This window comes from Zonotrichia leucophrys, chromosome 7, assembly GCF_028769735.1.
Source record: "Zonotrichia leucophrys gambelii isolate GWCS_2022_RI chromosome 7, RI_Zleu_2.0, whole genome shotgun sequence".
Taxonomy (NCBI): Eukaryota; Metazoa; Chordata; class Aves; order Passeriformes; family Passerellidae; genus Zonotrichia; species Zonotrichia leucophrys.
Window position 1 is genome coordinate 24,855,716 of NC_088177.1, and position 19,324 is coordinate 24,875,039.

General features: G+C 41.4%; 2 long non-coding RNA genes across 4 annotated transcripts; both read right to left on the reverse strand.

Moving 5' to 3' along the window:
* Positions 1–290: 290 nt before the first annotated feature.
* Positions 291–1,978, reverse strand: LOC135450371 (uncharacterized). Its single transcript, XR_010441054.1, has 2 exons — positions 1,697–1,978; positions 291–1,127 (listed from the first exon to the last, which is right to left on the reverse strand). It is a non-coding gene; the product is annotated as an uncharacterized LOC135450371 (long non-coding RNA).
* A 4,264-nt stretch (positions 1,979–6,242) lies between these two features.
* On the reverse strand, positions 6,243–19,110 carry LOC135450370 (uncharacterized). Of its 3 annotated transcripts, none has more exons than XR_010441051.1 (5): positions 18,613–19,110; positions 16,117–16,181; positions 13,011–13,134; positions 8,115–8,199; positions 6,243–7,999 (listed from the first exon to the last, which is right to left on the reverse strand). It is a non-coding gene; the product is annotated as an uncharacterized LOC135450370 (long non-coding RNA). The 3 variants fall into 3 exon arrangements; XR_010441052.1 differs by lacking the exon at positions 18,613–19,110 and adding an exon at positions 18,192–18,255; XR_010441053.1 differs by lacking the exon at positions 18,613–19,110 and adding an exon at positions 17,619–17,822.
* Positions 19,111–19,324: the final 214 nt, after the last annotated feature.

Here is a 19,324-nt window from a genome sequence, read left to right on the forward strand (position 1 = left end):
ACTTGCAACAGTCAACTCACATCAGACTGGAAGGGGATTTCTATGCCCAGGCTTGCTATTTGCAAATCCTGTCTGTTGATCCTCTAATCAATGTGGATCTGTGAATCTGCAAGGTAATACTTTAGTATTCACTGCTGTTTAGCCACTGTAATGGGCATTTTTTCTAACAAACACACAGTAAATGAATGGGAGTTTTCATCCTGTTTTCTGAGTAGAAAAGGAGAGCTGGACTTATCACCAAGGCATTATTGGGAACAAGAGAAAATATGATGCAGAAATGTTCCAGATGGTAACATTTCTTCACTGTGATAGTTTATTTTCAAAGTGGTACTGGCATGAGCCCAAATCTCATTCTGCTTTGCACAGATAATACCTTCTTCACAGATATATATTCTTAAAATACACAATCTCAAAAATTCCTGGCACTGATTCTGTTCCCTTTTTGACCCATTAAACCATGATGTTGCTTATATGAATTCCTTCAAATACTTTATTTAATAGAACAGTACATTTGGAGGCAAGGAATTAGTAAAATGTTCTTCTGGAAAGGACCAAAACATTCCCTTTGCTAGTGTTTGAAGTACCTTTTGCTATCTGACTGGAGCTAGACAACTAACCCACAGACCTTGGGAATATGGTTAGCAAGCCAGAAGAGCAGGCAGGCTCACCTTCTCCTTGTATTCTCTCAAGTGCTCTGCCCTGCTGTTTGCATAAGGGGATCAGCTTTTATTATTCTACTCTGTCCCTGCTACTGTGCACTAGGGCAGCACAAAGCAAGATTTAGTGCTTGGATATGGTATTTGCTTGATAGCAATTGTTATAGTTACAGACTTCTGTCTTAACCTGCTGTTCTCCCATGCTCAGAATATTCTTTTTTTTTTTTCTAATCCCTTTCATCTAAAATTTTTCATGCTTGTTATCAGCTGAAATATAATTTTTTTGGCAAGCCTGAATAAAATTCATTCATTCATATTTTGAATTATGCAAGGAAGTGGGTGTAAGGAGAAAGGTCTCTTTTTTGCACATTCATAATTCACAAAAAAAGCTGCATATTACAAGCTGAAACTTTCCAGGTGGCTAGTTTTGACTGAAGGGTAGTCTTCATGCTAATTACAACGAGAGAATGACTGAAAGAAAAATGAAAGAGAAAAATTAAAAATGACACATATTGTGATTAACTCATTTGTTTTCTAGGTGTGTCATACAAAAATTACATTGTGAGCCACTTAGAGCAAGTTTAAAGTAACAATTTCATTTAAGTTAAAATGAACTACCATAATTACATAATATCAATGTTTTGTGCTGCAATTTCACTAAGAATCTCCTTACAGAAGCTGCAGAAGCTTTTACTTATGCAAATATGGAAGCTCACAGTGAAATCAGTGCAGAATCTTATGAATCATTAACTTTGGCCAGAAAGCCAGTCTGCGGAAGGGGGGAATGGTGTGCAGTGGCAGCAACTGTTCCTGTGCTCTGGGTCTTCCTGAACTCTGAACTGCTGAGGAAAATAACTCAGGGGTTTTGCAGTTTCTTCCAACTTAATACGCATCAGGGACAGCAAACCACTAAAGCTTTGTTATTCTCTTTTCCTTGCTATATTCCATATACTTGTGGACATAACAGGCAGCACATAATCTGACCAGCACTGTGTGACTGACCCTCCATGGTAACAAAGGATTGCTTCAGCAGAAGGTACCTGGCCAGCACAAGCTGGGAGTGTTAGAACAGTTTCCTTTAACCCATGGAAAAAAGGTACTGTGACATGCAGCTCCACGTTCTCATGAAACACATGGAGATAAAATACATGCATAAATAAAGCAATAGAACTGTAATTTAAAACATCTGAAAGAATAACTGGCAATAGTAATGGCTGACTTTGCTCCACATGGAGCAAAGATGAGTTCAGAACTTCCCCATTACTAAGTTCCCAGTAACCTACTGGAGACCAAAGAAGGACTTGTTGGATTCAGTGCAGGAATCTTCATCTTTTTTTATCTCTTGAATTTTGGATGAAATAAGGATAAATAAATTTTTCCCAGTGATGCTGCTTTTTTTACAAAAACACAAGTGAGTGAATTCTGAGACATACTAGCTTCTGTAAGTAGAAATTTAAAACTTAACCTTTATTATTCCAGGTCCCTATTACAGGAACAAAAGGTCTTGATCCAGCCACTGAGTGGGGGGATGCTACAACAATTGCTAAATAGAAAAGTGACAGCAGTGCCTGGCAAAAATATGGCCACATGAGAAGTCCTTGGTCTTATGTTTACAGTCATCACTGGCATAAGATCAAACCTCAGCACTGGGGAAAAACTGGATAAGAGTCACATCTGTTTCAATTTATAAATTATCTATTTTAATCAAAAAGTGACCAGTGCTAGTGAGAGTAAAACTGATGCAGAGCTATGAAGGAAATGTGACAGCTCTCTTTCTTCTGAATGCCTGATATTGCCCAAGGTGTAATGCCCATATCAACTCTGCTCGAGCCCTTTCCTACTTTCCACTCATGGCAGTATAATGAATGGGATATTGTATCTCTTGTTTTTCACCAGCCCTGTACTGCGGTGACTCCATAGCTGTGTCATACTGCAGATATTTCTTGCGGGTGATCCTGTTCTAGCAGAAACTTGGAAGAAATTATTCATCTTGTACTTAACCCATTACTTGCAAGTTATGTTCAGAGTATTTTTAATAGTCTGTTATTTCCTTCATCGGGTCTCTCTCTGATTATGTTCCACAAGTATTCCAAATAGCTTCTTCTGAAAACTCTTCCTTCACCTGTATGATAGTTACATTAACTCACAAGGATTGCAGTGCCCAAAACACGTTCACTCCAGCTGGATTTTTACTTGTCTATTTTTCTTATCTTATTTGCACCCTTGCATGAACTACAGTTCAATGACTGCAATTTGAGCACTCCTTCCTATCTAGCTGAACAATCTTCTCCAACACACCACCATCCTGATGTGTAATCACTCAGGAGACATAATCATTCACTTAGAACTAAAATAATTCTCCTACCATTTGCTCCTTGCCTCCATTCTGCCCTTTTTCTCTGATTTATTGCACTATATTCCTTATGGAAATATTTTGACATCCATCCCCTCTATTCAAGTCTTATACCCACCCTTGGAGGGAGTGCTTTGAACAGAGGAAGGCCAGGATGAGTGTGTATCTCACATACTCACCCTTTTATTCCAGTGTCATTTCCCCCACCTCCTCATTATATTCTTGAGTCCTTCCCCTCCTTCTAGTTTAGCTGTACCTACTCTCTTTCCTAGAGCTGAGTCCTCCCTTCCCTCCCCTGCCCCTCTAGTAAATGTCAGAAAATATTTCCTCACAGCCTCTGATACTCAGGATCATGTCTGAATATAGGGATCCTGAACCCCAGCCTTGTCCAAGCTCTCTAAATCACTTGACCCTAAAAGGTTGCCACAGGACAGCACTTACCTACAGTGCAAGCTGGAGAGAAAGTGCTGTTAAGCCACTGAATTCTTCCAGATCTGCAGCTTATTTAGACTGCAAGAAAGAATTTAGTGAGCCAGAGCACTGAATTTGTTACTTGTTAAGCTTAGTCAAAATTACGATGAAATTCCTTAATTAAACATCTCAAGCTGAGAAGCAAAATTCTTTCTAATCCAGCCACCACAGTGCCCCACTCAGTCCTGTACCTTTGCCTCTTCCTTGCTGCCCTCATGTTACCTCATGTGCTGCCTGTTGGTTTTGCTTGCTAAGAGTGTCCCTGGCCCCCCTCCACTGCAGAGACAAGCAGAAAGCTCTTTATGCCAAGTATTGATCTAGTGGTGTGCACCAGCCCAGGCTGCAAGTGCATCTTGAATTTCTTGCTCCCCTGGGAGCATTTGATTAAAGGAGGATTTTCATGGTGTGTTGAGATTCAGAACGTGGTGCTATTCAGTAGCTGCTGGTGGCAGCTCTGAGCTGGAACACACACTGGGACACTACTGACTCCTGGGACAGGGAATTCTGCAGGACTTTCCCCGTGTGCAGACGAGCACAAACAAGGCCATGCTCACACTTGCTGCCAGGCTGCTGTTCCTGCACTTGGGGACACAGGTTTCACCCAATTTTCAGTGATTCTCAGAAGATTCACAGAAAGCTTCCACACCTGCTCTCTAACGTGCCTCTTGCAGCTAAAGAACTTGAATCAGCTTCACTGTTATTGGAGATGAGAGAGGTCAGTTTGGAAACATTTGGAAACTGAGGACATTTTGTGAGTGTCTGCACACCTGCACAGGGCTCTTGCAAACGCAGGACACCTCACAGCACACTGTGCCCTTCACAGGCCTCAACAGGCTCGGCCTAATTCACACACACACACACGTGCTCCTCAGAGTGCTCACTGGAATACACAACCTAAATTAATTTCTGCTTTATAAATCTTGAAAAACTTCTCTATAGTCCAAAGAGATGGCTCTGGAGTCACAACACAGATGTGTACAGTTGTAAAGAATACAGTCCACATTTTTGTTTCTTTCTTCTCTTCCTAGTGACTGAAGTTTTAATTAATAAAAACTACGCTTACAATGAAGTAGGAAAACAGAATCTTTAAACAGAGGTATGTATTTCCTTTATTTGATTTATGGATTTGCAAACTTACTACTTCAGCCAGAACTCATAAAGCAGAAAAATTATTTTAAAATTAAGTTGACAGTGCGTTAGGAGGAATTATGGATACTTTTTTTGGCTTCTGACAGTAATTTGCTGCAGGATATTCTTCTGGCTGAGAAGCTGTAAACAAGACACAGCAGCAAAAAATACAAGCAAAGAAAAAACAAGTAAAAGAATTAGATCAGCTATAGTATTAATCATTTGGATGCTGAATTTGGCTTCTTTGGGTCTAAACCAAACTAACTGTATTTATCTAATAGTCTTTATTTTTCAATTCATTTATCCATGGTAAATATATCCATGTGTATATGTTCTTCCTCCAAGAATCACTGCATTTCCATCATGAGGAAAACAAAATAAACCTTTTTAAATTACCACAAAACTCTTTAATTTATTTCAAGTAAAATCTGCAAGAGGGGTATTCTAGAGCTCCATTTTACATATGATATAAACAAAGCTTTCCCTGGTACATTTTTCCACAACTCCTCATGCTGCTAACTTGCTGAAAATTGTGCCTCTGTTTATATTAGAACTAGAGCCCAGGACTACAAGGAGCTGTTGAAGCCCTCACCCAAGAGACCAGCCAGAACACAGGCACTGCAGTGGAAGGGTCAGTGAGCAGGATGCTCACACACTCATTTCCAGCTTGGGGTGGCCACAGCTGACTGCAGATACATCTGGCCATGGGATGTGCACCTCTCCATGAGAAAGTTGTGGATACTGAAAAGTTAATGAAGGCATTTTCCAGCTCTGCAGGATGTTTGCTGTTCCTTTCTGCTGTGCTGATGCACATGCCTGTGTATCTTGTGCAAGCAGTCACTGGACACACAAACCAGGACGTGAATGTTGAAAGTCACTGTATTATTAAATGAAGAATCATATCTAATTTAATTAAGGGATAAATATACCCTTACAAGTAAGCAAATGTCATCAGGCAATATCTGTTATACATGCATACCTTTCCAGTCATCAGAGTGCTTTAAAAACCTTCTATATTATGGACAGTATGTTCCTCTGAAATAGGAAAACAAAGTTTTTTCAGGTGATGCATGAAGCAAGAGTTCAAACAACTTGACCAAAGAGTATCAGCAAGTAAAATAAAAATGTATCATATCAATAAAATCTTAATAGGAATATGTCATAAGGGTAGTGTTATTGCAGTTGGGTTGCAGGAATTTAATAGGCAAGGAGCTGAAAATTATGACCAAGACAGCTGGGTCTTGGCTTCATGCCTGCTTTGCAGTCTGCATTAAAATTTTGGAAATTATCTTGGAGCTTCACACAGTTATCAGTTCTGACGTGTCCTAATGACTGAAAGTAAGATGTTTCAAAGAAATAAGTTGATGATGATCCAAGTCTTCATAACATGCATGTGTTTGCCTTCTCATGGTATTATCATCACATAGTCTAAATTTAGACAACCTCAGACACTACAAAAATCATTGTTTGCATTGTAATTATAAAATTTCTTACTTCTAAAATCTAAAGATTGCAGAACAACTATTTCAGAGAGCAAACAATAGAATATTTATAAGAAGGAAGCAAATATTTTGTTAAAATAATTTTTGGGAAAAGCTTTCAAGGCTTTTGAAAAAGGCACAGTCCTTCTTTATGACCATATGGAGCTTAAAGGGTCGTCGAGCAAGTTCTACCATCACTACATACAGACAATAAACTGTGGGAACTCACAAAATCCCAGGCAAGGAGATTCCCCTTACTTTGGAAATCTGTAGATTTTAGACATATTATTCCATAGCACTTTGTGATATCATGTATCACAGTACTTTGTGCCATCACTTACATGGGTGAAGCAAAGACTGGCAGCAATCCGACAGCTCACTTTGAACTGAACAACCACGTGAGGTGCTGACATAGAAAATCATCCTTTGATTTCTCAAGAGTTAAATTGCATCTTCAAACCATGTCAAGTTCCATTTGGAGTAAACTATGGTGTCTTTCTAGTGCATTTCTGCCACTGGTTATTCTTTCTTTTTTTGTTTCTTCAGATAAGAAATGTCTGCATCCTAGCTGCTAATGAAAGAAGACCATAATTCTGAAATGCTTAGTCACTTTTATACTTTTTACTGATGCTGGGAAGAAGTGACAGAATCCTGTAGTTAACATGATTCAAAAGACAAGGGGGAGGAGAAGGTGGAGAAAGATTATATAAAATATATTTATATTGCTTCTACAACTGAATTGTTTTCAGTATAGTGTCACGCTCTCAGTGTGGGGGAATTCTGCATGTGTCATGATTCTACAGATGTTCCTGCACACTACATGCAGCTGCACTATTTGTCATGGGCAAATTTAATAGCAAGATGCTTGTTATGTGTTCCCTCTAATTTTAGTTCACAAAAACATGGAGGGGAAAACCCCCACTACCTGATAGCTTGCTTTCTTCCTTCTTTATATAGCCTTGTAAAATACTTTAAAACAAATATTGGGAACACCCATCTTTTGTACTAAATTCTGTAACACCTGCAATTACAGCTCTATTCACTTTGCTAGAATGATCTTGTTCTTTCTAATGTTTATAATGCTAATTAAGTAATTTTAAGTACCTGAAGAGGTCATATTTCTAACAGTGGGGGTTCTTCAAGAGCTTGATCCTTCAAAAGAGGGAATAATTTCTGCTAAGTCCTGAGTATGCTCTGTTCTCAGTGACCTGCAGGTGAAACTCAGAAGCATTCCATACAGCAGCACAGCAGAGCCAAGTGCTGTCAGTAATTTTACAGAGTCAAACTCAGAGGAGCTCTCATACTCTTATCATTTTAAAATCCTGGATCCCCTCCTCTAGGTATTCTCTGTCCTGAACTTTGTTGGTCCATGGGCAGTGTGTTGAGGGAACCACACCCTTGGGTTCCAGCTTCTTGCAGGAAGCAGAACAAGATTTTTCAAGTAGAAAAGGGAAGAAAAAAAGAAATAAAGGGGTGGGGGGATGGATGGGAGAGTACTTTCACTTGGAAAGCCTGTAAGATGCTGAAACATGGGTTGTCTAGTCAGTGGCAAGGGATGTAACCGAAGAACTGGCAGTGCAAGGAGAAATTTGGACTTCAGAGAACAAAACTGACAGCTGAAGTAGAAGCACATCCAACTACACCAAACAGGAAAAAACTCAAAAAGAAGGTACAGCTATAGGAGGTGTTAAGAGTGTTACACTACCAGTAAGTGTATGAACAAAAAATAGATGTTATAAATGAAAAATTCAAATTTAATTACTGCATCTCCTACAGTACAAGAAAGACATTAACCCGCTCCAGTGGAGGCTATAGCAGGAAACAAGTGAAGGAGAGGCTGAGGGCACTGTGATTCTTCAGGCCAAGAGGGCAGGGGGATCTCCAGCTGTCTGGAAATGCTTCACAAGAGGCTACAAAGAAGACAGAGACAGGTTTTTCTTAGATGTGGATATGGACAGAAAAGAGGCAAGCTGCAGAAGTCAGACCAAGAGAAATTCTGACCAGGGATTAGGAAAAATCATTTACCATGAAGGTGGTGAAACATTGGCAGAAGATCCCTGGAAGGCTGTGACTCCCTCATCTCCAGATGACAAGGTCTGTATGGCCTCTTCTGGAGAGTAATGACATTTAACAGATCACCCAGATATTAATATCTATTCTTGTAACATTAAAAGATATATATTTACAAGTACAGCTGAAACTCTGAGTGCTTTTAAAACATAAAAGAAAAGACGGATCAACAGGGTGTTTTTTTGCCATTGCAAAATCACATTTTCAAAATAAATGTACCATTTATGTACAATTTTATGGGAGGTGACTTAAAGCACCTTAAATTTTGTACATGGTGAAAACTGCATACATGTAAAATACAAAGTGTTTTGTATTTTTGTATCTCTGAGTGTAAAGAGACCCAACTTCAGAAATTGTTGTGAACTACCTCATGTAAAACCTGCCTGCTAGTGCCTGTGTGTCTGTACGTCTGCTGTATCTTAGATTCATGCATGTTTCTTAATTATCCTATACCTTTATCAGGTTACACTATGGTCTCCTGCAGCTACAGGAATTTTTTACTTAGCACTACAAACTATAGCTCTCAGTTTAATAATCACAGTATTCCTGCTGATTGGGAAAATTATATTGGCAATGAAAATCAAATACTTTGTGTTAGCTGGCTTCCTGATGGCAATGAAGAATTACAAGTCAATCAGACTTTGAATTACTCTAATTCAAGAGAAGTTAGGAAAGTGTGAATGTTTCCAAGATCTGCTGCTCATTCATGACTCTGCAGTCATAGCAGGTTTGCAAATCCTTGCTCTGCATATCACAGACTATTCAAAGTGATTTTATAGCCCAATAAATGTGATTTTGCCAGTATTGGTAAAAAGCAACAGGGTTTGTATTGAGGTGACAGTGTAGGGACCCAGCAATGCTCTGGCTTTTTCTGGGCCTAGATAGATTTTAACATGGTTTAGCTGTGATAGCAATTGTCCAGCTGTGAGGCACTCTTGACTAGATTTGTTTCAGTTTAACTCTAGTTTAGGATAATAACAAATGGTTATTCATTGTGAACTGAACTGCCTACAATTCTGGAGTCAGCTGTGGGGAAGAGTGCAGACACATTTGACACAAATCACCATTTAATCATAGTTAGATTATAGTGTTAAGAAAACATAAAACTAAATCTGAGCAGACACCAGGCTCAGAAGAAAGACCTCTTTCTCCCATGAGTATCACACAAATCCTGGTGATAATTCATCATAATATTCCCCCATTTCTTTTGAGGAATACCAATATTAAAATCCAAAGGAGAACTGGGGGAGTAAGTGCAACACCAGGCAAGAGGGAATTTTTAGTGTAGCAACTCTATTTTTAATGCAGTCTTCCTATACTCCTATATATTAAGTAATTTTGACTATTAGATTGTTAAAAACATTAACTGGACTAACAATAAATTTTTAGATTCATTTATATTCTTTTGCCAGTACATTTTTGCCAAACAGAAGACTTAGAGTGTAATAGTACATCATAACATCACCAGCCTGGAAGCTGAAACAAGCACTATAAAGATCCCTGAAGCTCACAAGCACTTTTGGCCAGTTGCAGTCAATGCCGCTGTGCTCTATTTTCTCATGGACAAGCTGAATAAAATCAATCCAGTGAATTAGCTCTCACTGAAGGTTACCACTCAGGAAGAGGTCAGTGTGTTTGCGTGCTGCTGTTTTAATCAGCGCTACCACTAGTGCTACCACTGGCTTACCACTTTTCCTCTGGTCACAGGCTTTTACTGCTGATTTCACAAGGCAGTGCAGCGAGCAAAACACTCTGAGAACATGAGGCTGAGTGTAAAGAACCCAGATGCCTGTGTAACACTCTCAACTGTCATTTACCTTGGTCTGTTTGAAAGGGTAAAGCTCGCTTTCCCAGCCCAGTTAGCTCTCCCAGTGGAGCACGAACCCTGCACGAGCTCCCATTCACCACTCTGTGTATGTACACCTGTTTGTGCGGCCAGGCAGCGCACAGAGCAGTCCTTTGCCTTAAGGTTTTCAGCTCTCCCTTGCCTGCCTTCCCAATTCAGCACAGCACAAGAGAATATGGACAAGTTTGTGTAGTTCTGATTGGGTCCCCTTGCTGTAGCTTGAGCTGTTCACGCTGCCAGCTCGCTCTGCCAGGCCCCTGGAACACTCCCTCACCAGGGAAGAACATCAATCTGAAATGCTTCCTACAAACTGCATTTGCTCTGAACCAGTCCAGGCAGCTTTCTTGTCAAGGATAGAGAAGTATGACGGTTTCATAAATATTATTGTGGCTGGGGGGCACCTCAGCAGGGACAGCCAATTTTCTCACTCTCTACTTTCCATCTTCATGTCCAACGCTGGGAAATGCATCAACTTTCAAAGTAGCTCTTCATGTCCTGAGTGCTGCTGCTGCCACATGTATATATTCCCCCTAGAACGAGCTGAATGGAAAGAGTGTTGTATAACGATCTCTCATTTAGCTTAAAGTGTCATCTTTTCCTTCACTGCACTTTGTCTGTCAGAAGTGTGCTGAGTCTTGTGCAGCTGCGTTCTCGCTCTTATTCGGCACAGATCTCTTCTAAGTTCTGCACCCATACCAAGAGTTTCCTTCTTGCCTTTGAAAAGAGTGACAAACGGGCACAGAGCAGAGGAGCCCAAAGCCTACATGCATATGAACCAGGACTAGGATGACAATATTAACCTGAAAAAAGAGATTTCTTTGGCTTCTAGTGCATGTGATCTGAGCTGGAAAATAAAATTCCAAATGGAGAAGAAAAAGGGAAGACAGAGAAATTCAGATTCAGATATTCAGATGCTGACCCTACTTATTTTCAGAGCCCAGAATATCTACTATACTGAAACATAAATCAGCCAGCCAGCGAATTGTTGGCCAGTATCCTCAAGGTTATCTGGAGGTCAGCTACAAGCATCTTGCATGAGGACATGTGCAATGACCGACTTCAGCAAGGTGACAAAGATCTGCTCTGGTCAAGGCTGGGATGCTCAGAATGCTCACCACCACATGGCAGGGCCCTGCCTTTCTCACTGAATTATGTAAGCAAGATACGGTTCTGCTCAGAAAAAAGCACACTCTACTAATTATTTAAAAATTAACTGGGGTTAAACCAGTTGCCATTGTCAGCCATGCTAACCTTTAGAGCACATTTAGCATTAAATCATGGATATCTATAGGGAGTTCCCTTGGATCATTTGATCAAATTATGCTCTTAAAAGTACACTTCAAAAATGTCATCCCCGTGTAGGAGGAAAAGAAAGAAAATAAGGCAATGAAATTAATGGAAATTTGGAGAAATGAAATGTTGTCTCATGTATTTTGACAATGTAGGCATCAGTAGGTTTGCCAGACAGATCAGCTTCAGATTTGACTTGAGCAAATTAAGCTAGTCTAAAGCACAAGCTACTTGCTAATAATTTTCTTGGCTTTTTCCTCTTGAACCATTTTACATGTTTATTTACATTTTAACAGCATTAGCCATGCATCTCCCATGTTTGAGGTCATTCTCCAGCCTTTGGGAAGAAAGCTGGCATCAGGGCAGCCAATTTCTGGTCATAGAAGTGTTTTAAGTAACAAGGTGTACAGGCAGCAAGAGCAAAGAGGGAAAAGATGTGAAGCTGAAGAAATGAGAGACTGCTAAAACAATAGGGTATAGACAGCAAGAGGAAAGAGCAGTGAAATACCTGAAGGGCTCTGACAGAGAAATCCCACTGCACCAATTGTTTGTTACCCTGCTTTGCAAACAGCACACTGCAGGCACCCTTCCTTTGCAGAGATCTGCTGCTGCACCCCATTTCTTTCAACAATAAGATGTCAGGCAAAACTGGGCATAGCTGAAGGATCCATAATAATACCAAAAAAGAGAGAAATGATACCCAAGAAAAAGTGATGCCAGTAAAAACAATTGCTCATCACCACCAAAGCAATGCCCAGTCAGTCCTTGAGCTGCAGCACCCAGCCAACTTCCATTTCTATTTTATACAGAGAGCATGATGCCATATGGCAGGGAATATCCCTTTGGTCACTTGGGGTCAACTGCCCCAGCTGTTGTCTTCTCAACTTTTTGTGCACCTTCAGCCCCATCGCTGGTGGAATGGTGTGAGGAGCAGAAAAGGCCTTGACTCAGTGTGAACACTGCTCAGCAATAATTAAAACATCTCCGAATTATCAACACTGTTTCCAGCACAAATCCACAACACAGCCCCACACCAGCTGCTATGAAGAAAATTAACCCAGAAAATCTATCCCAGTCAAAACTAGCACAATCTTAAACTGAGTTTGCTGGGCTGTAAGATGTTTGGTGGTATCAGGATTTTTATTTGTGAATGTGATAAATTTGACTGAAGCCTAAGAAACATTTTTACAGATTGCTTTAAAACAGTCTTATACTTTACTACCGCCTACCCTCACATAACATGCTATGATTTTATTTTCCATTATTATGATGATCTATTACAACATCAAGTAATAAATACTTATTAGTATTTAGTAGTGTGTTCGCATTGAAGAATATAAATATCAGTCCTCTTGTTTGATTTTTCTAAATCGTCTTCTGACCTAAGCACATATCCTCAGTCTGGTCATAATCCACACCTTGACCATATGGTCCTCTACAAGAAAACAAAATAATTCTAGGCAATTAAGACACTTGCCCATATCCATTTCATCTGCTACATCTTTGGAGGTACAAACAAAACACTGGATGGGAAGATGTGCTAATGCTGATAGTGCTTTAGATCACTCGATAATCTTTTTCCTGTGATAGTTATTACCAAATGGAAATCAAATGTATGCATGTTAGGACCAGTAACAGATGGCACTTCTGTTCTGTGAGGAAGAAATAGGGGCAAAGGGGCAGCAAAGTTGAACCTCCCCCCTTCCCTGTCTTACCAGGATTCATTGTGTTGCCCTCCTGTTACAGTTGGCTGTGACTCTTTCTTGTTATAAAGAGATGTCAGAAGTTAGAGAGAGACAGACGATAACCTTAAATCCTTTACTGCATTTTACCAGGATTCTGAAAAATAAAAAATAAAAAAATAAAAGCCAGCTGAGGGAGTTGGAAAATGTCAGTGAGGCATTACACAAAGAACTTGATACATTTGTTGACCTTTCTTCTTACTCCACCCTTCTCCTCTAAGATGGATTTAGTAGTAGTGAGTGCTTAGTGCTATAAGTGCTTTCTTAAAAATAATTTAGATGCTATTGGCTGTCTGCCTGCACTTGGAAAACATAGCTGTTTCAATGAGCCCCTGCTGAAACGGAAGAAAAGGGGTTTATTGAAATGCCTCCAAAAACGCACCAAAATTTCATTTTTCCCCTTGTCTGCTGAAACCCATCTTGTTCTTGCTTTTACAGTCTTTTGTTTTATTTTTTTAATTGTACCATTGTATCCAGGGTCTTTTCATTCTTCTCCGCTATTTTACGAATGGCGTGTGTGGTATTAAGAGCTGAAGGCAGAGATGAGAGGAGAAGTGTTTTGAATTGACTAATTTGCAGGCAAGAAATAAAGCTCTTGTAAGGTGGTCCCAGGGGTATCTTTGCCATGAACACTATTTGAAATGACATGTAATCTGGTACATTTCAAAGGCAAAACATTTCCTATTCTAAAGTATCTTCCTGAGCCAGGGTTGGTTTACCTGTTTCCAGAGAATAATAAACTCCACCGAGGCCAAGGAATCTCCCTCTCTCCCCTCTCAAAATTCCTGTTCTTTTTCAAAGGGGCAATTGCAGCCAACAGTTTATTTCTGTCCTATCCTTTGCTGCTCTAATGGCTCAGAGCTCGCTACTAATACATAGCTGAATGCACCTCTGGATTAAATAGCAAGCAACAGAACCCCGCACATCCCTGTACAACACAATAAATAATGGTGTGGAGCTCTCTTGTTGTTTCTTACAACGGTGGAAAATTTAGGTCTTGTACAGACTTTTAAAATTTTAAGCATTTTAGCATATAACTTTGGTCTGGCAATTTCTTAATAAAAACTGTTCCTTTTCTAGAGAGACCTGAGTTCAACTGACCTTGGAACATTGTATTAATACTCTTTCTCAGAACAATTCAGTGTTTCTAGCCTTGCTGACATACTAAAAGTCTTACACACAAAAATCCACATTAATTTGTTAAGGCAGAAATTTCAGAAAAAAATTTCTTTATGTTTAGAATTTTGTCCATACTTTGGTGAAGGCTTAGCTGGTCTTTTAAATTGACACACTTAACCATCATCTGTAAACATATTCATATACTCTAAGGAATGTTTCTATATGTGTATGATTTAAGCTTACTCTATCCAGAATCGTTTTAAAAGATTTTAAAATGTTTTTGAAGAGGAAGCTGGCCACAAATAAACCCCAAAGCTTTTGGGAAAATAAACACTGATAAATATTACAAATAAGTTCTATTAATTTCACAGCTGTTCTGTTCTAAAGCTTTTAGTTACTGAAAAACAAACTGATGCTTTGTGAACATTCTGAACTTAGACCACTGTTTCGACATTTACTTGACTTTAACTCTCCGTGAAGAGAAATCAGGGTACAGAGTGTCTACAATAATGACCCTATATTTTACATTTTTAAATTTATATTATATTTATTTTTAAAAATAAAAAAACTTCAGTTGCATTTATTTTTAAAATCCACATGCTTGTGCTCAAATGTACAGGCTCCACATATTATTTTTTCAATTGTGGACAATGTTAAATAAATTACGATACTTGAAGAGAGATACTGAAGGTTCCTGGATAGAACAAGCAAAAGAAATGGATTTGAAATGTCCAGAAAGGAGAAATTTCTAAAGGCATTAAAAGTGACAAGTTCTCTCCTTAACCTACTATTTATGTGAGGCAGCAGAATGCCCAGGATGACTTGTGCTGTCAGTTTGCATCACCAGTCTCAGACCTTTGATTTTGTACTGTGAGTGACCCTAACATGTTTTGCATTTGGATCTCTACCAAATAGAAGTCATGACAAAATACTATGCCCCACAGACAGGTCTTACACCTTGCTGTTTTTCACGAGGTTCTGTCAACTGTAATTCTTCATTTATGGGAACTTAGCCCAAATGTAACTTGGAACTAAACGTGCTCAGTGTTCACAAAAACTTCCAAAGAAGGCAGTGCTGTTCCCCAGTAGTGGTTATCTCCTGGACTGTTTCCCTTATCAATCCTGAACTATTAGATTAGTCTGGACTAAATACTATTACTAAAAACCATGAGAAAACATAACACTTACCATGAAATAAGAGAACTTTCTGCAAGTTAGTTAGCAATACCACTGGTCCTAGAAATTCTACCACAACCAGAGAAATAAAGCAGGCCTTTCCACGACTGCTGAGCGCTGTCACACGGTAACACATCGATGGCATTACACCTCCAGCACTCAGTGTCTGAGGAAAGTCTCAGGGCTTGGCTCAGGCAGCTGCCTGGGGAACACTCCCTGCTTTCTGAAATCAGAGCTAGCTGCTTGCTCTGCTGTATCTGCACAAGTCATCAACCTTGCACAAGTATACTTGAGCAACAGATTTGACCCTACTGAAAATTTGCTAACCCTCCTCTGACCCAACTACTTCCTAATACCAGCATAAAGTCTTCTGTTAAACCTCTTCCACTGCCTGTGTATAACGTCACCTTCAGTGAGACATTAACTTATATTTTTTTCTTTAGCTAAATTTCTAACATATCCACTTCAGTGTGCATTGAAATATTCATATAGGCAATATGTAGGGAAGCCATCAGCAGGAATCAATTGTTTCATTCTGGGATGCTTTTCAGACACAGGAGCATTTTGCTAATACAGAGTACCTAGCCAGAAAACAGCACAATATCCTAGCTCAGCTGATTGATTGAAATTGTATTTTTGAGGGCTGTTTTTTTCCTTTGGTGACTCATGTGAGGTGGTGCCATGTTAACACTATGTGCAGAACACATGCTTGTTTGAACACTTCATTATTTGGCTCAAAGTAGTACAGTATATTGTTCTGTTTAGGGAACAAGTTTGAATTTACCATTGACTCAGGAGAACTTCACAATGTATCGCTGGGTCAAGGACAGGAAGCTGCAGCAGAAATAGCTGTGGAAAAGGCATCAAAAGAAGGCCACTGGGTTATACTTCAAGTAAGTCAAAGCTCTTCATTACATCAGTGCTGCACTGCGGTGCTAAAAACTGAAGCGTTTCAAAATAACATGTGCCTAGATGAAAGAGTACTAAATAGTGATTTAAAACTTCCTTTGTCTTTGCCACAAGGGAAGCACACAACTTCATCTCTGTATGTGAGATCGCTGAATAGCACATAAAATATGAATTGCAACTATCTTGCATGTAGGGAGTCAACTCACATATTTTCCCAAGCACATGATATCTGATTTACTAATTTATTATCCATTAAAAAAAATCCTTTAGTAAATAAATGTGTAGCAAAAAGAATTGTTATGCTGTATAATCAGATGAATAGATACAAACAGGGAAGATTGCTGTCATTATGCAGTGTATTGTGCTAAACAGATGCACACATTTTTTTTCAAATATTGTGCAATATCAAACTGCTTCCTTATGTCTGGGTTTTTCTTGTATCAATAAAATGTTTGAAATTTCAAATCAATAGCTCACTGGGAGGCCTATTTTTTCCTCCCTTCTCCCCCCTCTCCCTCCTTATCTCTGAATATTTATTTTGTAGTAAAGTGGTTGGACACATTAGAGAAATTACTGAAGAAAACCAGGGAAGGAAGTCAGCAGGGCGATTTGAGTGTGGGGAACCTGCTCCTTTCCCTACAGCACATCTCATTCCAGAGTGGATTTAGGAAATCTCCCATTAAAATAACTGATAAGCCACTACCTGTAATATCCATGCTGCACTGGATAAATTTGACCAGGCAAGCAAACCACCACAGAAATAAAACTTTAAAAATGTGAGTATTGAACTTCTCATTGTAAAGCCACTTGAAGTCACTAAAAGCCTTTACAGGATATGCAATAGCAATGCAGAATTAATTTCATTTCTTAAAGATTTGTTCACATATCATAGAGCGACTGCACATCTATCACCGAAAAAGAAAAAAAAAAATCAAACAAGAAACTACCTCTTTCAATCTTAAAGCATCACATACAGTTTCTAAGCAAGTACCTGTCTGTCTGCATGGGAAATGAAGAATTTGCAGTCACTACAGGTAATTACTGTAGTACAGAACAAGAATTTATTTTGGTTTCATTTAGCTTAGTTTGGTTTATCTTGAGATGCACAACCATGTGGGTTTGTGTCTCTGGAATATCTTTTACATATTCTGAGCATGCAGTGCACTAGAATTAGGTCTTCAGCTGAGGTAAATCAGTGAGATTGACTACACCAATTTATATTCCTATGTGTTTGGTCAAAAACATTTGGGTCCTACATTAGAGGCAAGCATGGCTCAGCTGCTAGGTTATCATATTTTCCTCTGTCCTTTTCAATTTTTGTTTTGGAAGGCCTTTAATGAAAACAATTTTTCTTACTGACTCTTAAAACATACTTACACAGGTGTGTATAGGTAGTAGTTGTAAGCTATGATCACAGATATGGTCAAAGAAATCAAGTATCTCTTTAGGACATAAATCTGTACTAAAGAAAGAGCATCCAGCATCCACCCGAATGCTAAAAAAACTCTGCAATTACAAAACAAAAACCAAACAAAACCCCAAATTGCTTTTTCGGCACTATATTCCACAAAACCTCTGTGAAAATTACAAAGGCTTTTCTGCTTTTTCTCTTGTATAGAATAACCTCTTCCAGCAGTAAAAAAGAGAAAAATCGCCAGCCACCCGCGCGGCGAAGGGAATGTCACCCAAAGTGCTGACAGACAGACGCACAAAGAAACCCGTGGCTGCAGGCACAGCCTCAGCCCGTTCGGCACCAACTTCTGCCGGGGCCGTGGCTGCGCCGGGCCCGCTGCGGCCCCGGCCCCTCCATCCCCGCGGCGCCGCCTTCCCCGCGCCCGCCCAGCTGCGCTCGGGGTGCCGGGCCGGGCCGGGCCGCACCTCCCGGGCCGGCGGCTCTGCCGGGAGCCTGTCAGCGGCTCGCTGCCCGGCGGCAGCCCGGCCCCACGGTACCTGCCAGGCGCCCGGGGCAGCGCCCGTGCCCCGGCCCGCCCTCCCCCTGCCCGTGGCCGCCTGGGCCGGGCAGCGGCGGCGCGTTCCCGGAGCCAGAGCGCCCCCTGCCGGCGGCTGCCCGCGGGCCGGGCCGAGGCGCGGGCGGGCTCGGGCGGGCCCGGACCCGCCGGGGGAGTCCCGCGGGGAGCGCCTTTGACCCCGGGCAGCGCTGCGGGGCAGGGACGGCGGCCTCGGCTTCCAGGGGAGCTTTCCCTCTCGCAGACGCTCGTGGGGACGCTGGAGTGGGGCCATACGGGACTCGCCACGCAGGGCCGCACTCCCAGCAGCCGCTGCCAACAGCCAGACACCAGCGGGCAGAGTGTGTAACCCGCCCCCCACCCGGAGCCTCCCGCCCGGGCGCCTGTGTCAGCCCGGTCATTACCAGCGCGGCCGGAGCGGTGTCAGCTGCATCCTGCACTTTCCTCTGCAGTTTCCAGCCGGAGGACAGGAATATGACATAGGCAGGAGCCGGAGGTCACAGACCTGCGGGGCTGAGGCGACTCGGCCGACAGCAACCCCGGGCGCCAGCCCGAGCTGGGGTTTGTGCCCGGGGAAAAGCGCACGCGGGCTTGAACGGACCCGCTCCGTTAACCCGTTTAAAATGGCCACAAGCACACTGCTCTTCCTGAGGAATTACACCTTAAACAGACTTGGCTGTTTAATAAACCAGCCCTGGTCCCCTGCAGCGGTGACCTCTGATCCTGTAGCAATGCAAAGATTTCTTGTAGCGCCGTGCCCGCGCTGCTGCGGCCGAGCGGCGATAATGACCAATGGTCCAGGTGCCACAAACTACTTCAGCGACAGAGAGGCGGAAAAGTCCTCTCCCACATCTGTGGGGCATTTGGTGATTATCTCTCTGCCTGTGGCAGCGGCCATGGCTGGGGGGCCGAGGGCTCCTCACTGAACCCGGCATTTGTCAGATGGTGATGGGAGCAGGTAGCAAAAAGCTCCTTCCCAACCCGTGCAAGCCGAGCGCGGGGGAGACGGGCGGTCACAGCCCTCGTCCTCACCTGCGAGCACGTTTGCCATCTCACCTCCTCCTCCTCCCCCGCAGCCCTGAGCAAGGCAGAAAGCTCCGAGCGCCACCGGCGGGG